Source organism: Silene latifolia, chromosome 1, assembly GCF_048544455.1.
Source record: "Silene latifolia isolate original U9 population chromosome 1, ASM4854445v1, whole genome shotgun sequence".
Taxonomy (NCBI): domain Eukaryota; kingdom Viridiplantae; phylum Streptophyta; class Magnoliopsida; order Caryophyllales; family Caryophyllaceae; genus Silene; species Silene latifolia.
In genome coordinates this window covers 132,784,500-132,790,411 of record NC_133526.1, presented here as the reverse complement: position 1 = coordinate 132,790,411, position 5,912 = coordinate 132,784,500, and the positions used below count along the sequence as shown (strand labels likewise).

Here is a 5,912-nt window from a genome sequence, read left to right as displayed (position 1 = left end):
TGGTCTTCAAATTTGGGCTTAGCTTGACGACTTGGAAAAGGAAGTCTAATCACAATGGGTTCCTTCTCCTTGGCCTTGTCTTCATTTTCCTTTGAAACTTCTTCTTTTGATGGTTCTCCATCCTTGGAGTTTTGCACAACTTCTTTTTTGTCACTAGCTTTTACAACTTCATCCTCAACTTGCTTCTTCGGTGCTTCTTATCTCGTACCACTCCTCAAGTGAATGGCACTAACCGTTTCATGTCTCGGGGGATTACTTTGAGGTGGTAATTGCCCCTTTTGTCTTTGTGAGCTTGAAGATGCTAGTTGAGTCAATTGGGTTTCCAACATTTTGGTGTGGGCTAGGATGTTGTTGATGGTGATTTCCTTTGCTTGACTATCCTTTTGCATTTGAGTGAAAAACTCTTGTTGATTCTTTTGCATTTGGAGGACCGCTTTTTGGACATCAAAACCTTGGTCATTTTGTTGATTGTATGGAGTTTGATTTTGGTAACCTTGGTTTTGGTTGTAAAGGGGTCTTTGATTTTGGTTTCTCATGGGAGGTGGGGTGTATGTTGGTTGAGGGTTTTGAACATTTTGGCTTTTGTATGAGAGATTTGGGTGGAATTTGGTGTTTTCATTGTAATAATTTGAATAAGGGGTACCACTCTTGTATGCTTGAAAAGCATTCACTTATTCATTTGTTCCCCTACATTCACTTTGGTCATGTCCCAAAGTTCCACAATTCTCACATATCCCGCTTGGGATTGATGAAGATTCCGTCATGGCGTTAACATGTTGCTTTGGTGATTTTGAGGCTTCTTCAAGTCTAGCTATAGCTTTTTCGAACCTCAAATTGATGGTATCAATGTGAGCACTAAGTTGAGCACCCAATTGAGTAATAGAGTCCACTTCATGCTTTCCTCCTCTAGTAGTCTTGCGAGGTCTACTATATTGTGAATTATGGACCGCCATTTTCTCAATCTTGTTCCAAGTTTGATTATCATCAACTTCGGTGAACATACCATTTGATCCCATGTTGAGAATGTTTCTTGAGTCTTCATAAAGACCATTCCAAAATTGTTATACCAAGAACCACTCGCTAAGTCCATGATGAGGACATGAGCGACAAATTCCCTTGAATCGCTCCCAAGCTTCATACAAAGATTCTTCATCTCTTTGCTTAAAGCCCGTAATTTGAGCTCTTAGCATGTTAGTCTTTTCCGGTGGGTAGAACTTTTTGTAGAAAGCTAGAGCCAATTTCTTCCAAGAGTTAATTCCGAGAGTAGCCTTATCAAGGCCTTTCAGCCATTGTTTTGCGGTGCCAATTAGAGAGAAAGGAAATAAGACCCATCGAATTTGGTCTTGAGTTACACCGGTTTGAGAAATCGCATCACAATAGTCACAAAAAGTCTCCATGTGAGAATGAGGGTCTTCACTAGGCATCCCCCCAAATTGGCTTCTTTCGACTAATTGGATAAATGCGAATTTGGCAATGAAATTTCCGGTTAAGTGTTGTGGTGTGAGAGTACCATTGGGTAGGTTCTCCTCGGTTGGTACGGAATGTGATGAAAATTTAGGCATTGTGGGTTGATTTTGTGTTGGATTTTGTGTTGGGTTCTCCTCACCTTCTCTTGCAAAAGGGTTGACGAACTCAATAGCGTTTGGTTGAATATCTACAACCTCACCAATACCTCTCAAAGTTCTTCTAGCAAGTCTTCTATTGTTTGTCAAAGTCCTTTCAATTTCGTGATCAAAGGGTAACAAGTTACCTTGTGATCTTCTAGACATGCAAAATATCAAACAACTTGAAAATAATTAGAACAAACCTTGAGGAGTTTTACTTCCCCAAGGCAAAGAAAGACACAACTAATAACAATCTAAGAAAATCTAAATCAAGTTAACACCGTCCCCGGCAACGGCGCCATTTTTGGTCGTACTCACTTGGAGGTTTAGTTTTCGGTACTTGTCGTTAGGAGCACCTAGACCAAAAAAATATTTATAACTCCACAAACAACTCTACTATTAGTAAAGAGGTAAGTAAAGGTCGGATCCCAAGGGACGGGTATTGAAGTGAGATTTTCAATTGCAAGTAGCGGTGTCTAGGGGTGTCACAATTTGGGGTTGGAATAGAAGATCAATAAACTAAATAGCAATGAAAGTAAACAAGCAAGATGATTAAAAAGGGATGTAAACAATTGATAAAAGGCACTAGGGTGTCATGGGGTCATAGGGGATTCATGGGAATTGATCATACAAACATATTCTCAAATTATAAGCAAGCAATTATTGTTGTGATGGATCGAGTTGGTTTATATCTTAAAATCCTAGGAAAGTTTGGGTCCCGGAGCCGAATCGATTAGATTGTACAACACCTACAAGTCGACTTAATCTTCTCTACTCAACTATATGCATGGTCTAATGAGACTCGAGTTGGTTTATGTCTTACAAGTCTCATTGAAAAGGTAGGTGATGGGTAAAAAATGCAAGGATTCATAGGCTCGCATTTCATCAAACATAACATGTGCATAAGTTGAGATCACAACAAGCAAGCAAATAAACTATGAAAACATATTAAATGAAGCATGAATCATCCCCCATGTTGGTTTCCCTTAATTACCCATTAACCCTAGTTAAGGAAACTACTCACTCATTATCATGTTGAACATGCTAGCAAGGTTGTCAATCATACCAACAAAGTAAAACATGATGAATAAATGAAGATGATTAACAATAATTAAAAAGGGATTAAGAGAATTATACCTACTAATGATTCCAATAATAAATCAAAGAATAATAGAAGTACTTGATGATTGATTGGAAGGTTGTCAATCTCCCAATAATAACCCAAATAATCTTCAATTACCCAAAATGAAAGATGCACAAAAGAGAGATTACGGAAATGAGATTTGTATTAAGACTTGATTAAAAGTTGATTACAAGATTAAAGAGATATTAGAATGATATAAACTACACTAAAGATTGATAGGGAGAACATGATAATCTAATTAGACTAATGGGGTATTTATAGTGGGGATTAGGTACACAAATTAGGGTTTACTAAGGGTTTAAATGACGATTAAGTCCTTGAGGAATCACTCCTCTCAGAAAAATATGTGAGTCTCTATTTTTCTAGTCTTTTCGAGGTATGCGCATCCTTCATAGAACAAGTAGAATATGGAATAGCTGTCACACAATCCGAGCGTCCAGGGCACGGGACGAGCGGATTGTCTGGCTTTTGGACGAGCGGATTCGTTGGGTGGACGGGCGTATTGTGGCGGTTTTGGACGAGCGTCCCTCTAAGGAAGACGCTCGTATTACTTGTCTTAGACGGGCGTCCAGAGGGAAATCCGCTCGGATTCTGAGTCAGCTTCCTCCTTTCTTCTTTTCTTCCTTTTTCTTCATACAATCCTTGAGGATTTCGTCGGAGATGCAAGGATCTTTTCTCATCATTGCCCAACTACTATAATATGTACAAAGGCCTTCTAGTCTTGTCTTCTCTTTGATGCTTGGTCATTGAATTCAATCAATTTAGCTCTATTTTGCCATGAAAATGCAACGTTTGCACTCCTTTCCTACCAAGGAAACAAAACCTCAAAGAATATGCAAAACAAAGGACTAAAGACAATAATTGACCCAAATATGCACTAAAAAGCATAGGAACAAGGCTAATTCGGGGGCTAAATATGCTCAAATAATGGTCACATCATTACAGAAGACCAGTCCTTAGGAGAAGACAATCTTAGTTCTGTAAACCAACCAGTAAAGATGCCGAATATTGCAAGTCATTCGGAGCCTAAAGCATCATCTATTCCCAAGGATTACAATCTCCAGACTGAGGATGGCAATACTTTTGACATCCGTCCGTCTTATATCAACCTGGTGGAGAGAAATCTCTTTAGAGGTGTGGCAGCATATGGAGGTCTTTACGGACTACTGTTTTACTATCCCCGCCACAAAGGGGGTAACTCAAGACAAGATTAAGGAGGTGCTGTTTCCATTTTCTTTGACTGACTCAGCCAAGGAGTGGCTGCCCGACTTGCACCGTACGGCCGCGGGTATCACGAATTGGGAGACTCTCACGCTTGCTTTCTATACAAGGTATTTCCCCCCGCAGCGCACTAATTAGTTGAGGGCAAAGATTACTAGTTTCAAACAGGCACCTGATGAGACTTTCTATGAAGCTTGGTATCGGTTCAAGAGGTTGGTATCTTTCATTTGCTTGCATTAATTCTCTTGTTTAATTCTCTTAATTTCTGCCCTAATCTCTTTTATGCATTTTTATTACAATTTCAATATGCTTGTTATTAGTTTATTCATTATTATTAATCTTGACAATATTGATAGTATGAGTAGCTAATTTAATTCATGTTGGGATTAGGGGATCTATGGTAGAATTGTGACGATATAGCGAGTAGGCTAGATTACTTATTTGTGAGACCCTGTACCCATGGCAATTTAATTGTATTTACCGACTTAGTTGAGTGCATGCTTCTAAGTTACCCTATAATCTGGTTAAATTTAATCCTGGATCGGAAGATTGGACTAAACAGACTTGCTATGAATAGTAGACTACCCTAACGAGGACGGAAGTTAAGTTAGTGGAAATCTAGGATAGAAAGTGGACCGGAAGGACCTTTCAACATCCGTCTCACAATAAGTTATCTAGACTATTTGCAGTTGAGTCATTAGGCTACCGTAGTGAACCAAAATCCCGACATGTTCTCTCTTTATTGATATTCTTATTCTTGTTCTCTGCCCTTTTACTGCTCTTAATTATTTCTCTTTTCCTTAAGCCTTTTTAGCTTAGAAAACCAAATTTGCAAACCCATATTGTGACCGAATAGACGGACCTTTTACAGATATCTTGCCTCCCTATGGAGATCGACCCGACTTCCCTAGCTATATAGTTAGTTTAGTTGGTTATTTTTTATAGGTATACGACTGCCCTGTCAGTTTTCAACCGAGTTTTCCGACCTAACAAGTTGTTACACTTTCGTCAATTTCTCGTCTCAAGCCTAGCATGTAAGTATGAGGGTGTAATAATCCTCTTCTTTCATGTCTTTTTATCTTTTTTTATGACATTAACATGCTAAAACATGCATAACGTGGTCCAAAATATGGATCGGATGAGCCAAAACCGAGTTTTGACCGGAAACAGAAGGCCCACTAGCTACCTCGCGCCTCAATGGGGTGTCCAGGTCAGAACTCAAACGTGTTTGAGTTCATTCTTTCCATTTTTCATTTCATTTTACAACCGGTTTTTACCATTTCAAATCATTCTTATGATAAACTTTTTAACCATAAAACATTTTCACCCTTAGTTCCTTATATCAAGCGGTTTAATCCGTGTTTCGGTGATAATATTTGGTTAGTTATATTTTAAAAGGTATTTTAAAACCTTTCATTTCATTTCTTTACATTTCAAAAACAACCATATTAGTCATACATGCAAAATCATCCTTGGTTCCACATACCATGTCGGCTTTAAACCCGAGTATGATGATAAACATTGACTAATTACAAACAAATGAACTTAATATAATTAGTTCATAATCATTTTTCAAAACTATTCATGTCATGCTTGCAAAACTGAACACGACATCGAATATCGTCAATACAATGATGATTATTCAAGTCTCGTTCTTCATACTAATACAAAAGCGGTCTAAACGACCTTTTCAAACAAAGACGGGTTTAAAAACCCCCTTACATACCACTTTACAAACTTTTTCAAAAGTCAGAAGACATCCCCTTGGATCCTCTGCTGCCCCGCGCCTAAACGGGCCAACTGTTTTCGAGTTTTTAAATCAGGACAGGTCTGCTTGCATCGCCTAACGGCTCGCGCCTTAATAGGCTGCCTGATGCAGGTCCCATTTCCTTTCCAGCACTTGTTTAGGACGATCCTGACTTCGGTTAACCCGAATACAGGAC

The 5,912-nt window shown here is 38.8% G+C and overlaps 1 non-coding gene across 1 annotated transcript; it reads left to right on the top strand.

Moving 5' to 3' along the window:
• The first annotated feature begins 1,083 nt into the window (after window positions 1-1,083).
• On the top strand, window positions 1,084-1,190 carry LOC141624792 (small nucleolar RNA R71). The gene has a single exon (XR_012534601.1). It is a non-coding gene; the product is annotated as a small nucleolar RNA R71 (small nucleolar RNA).
• Window positions 1,191-5,912: the final 4,722 nt, after the last annotated feature.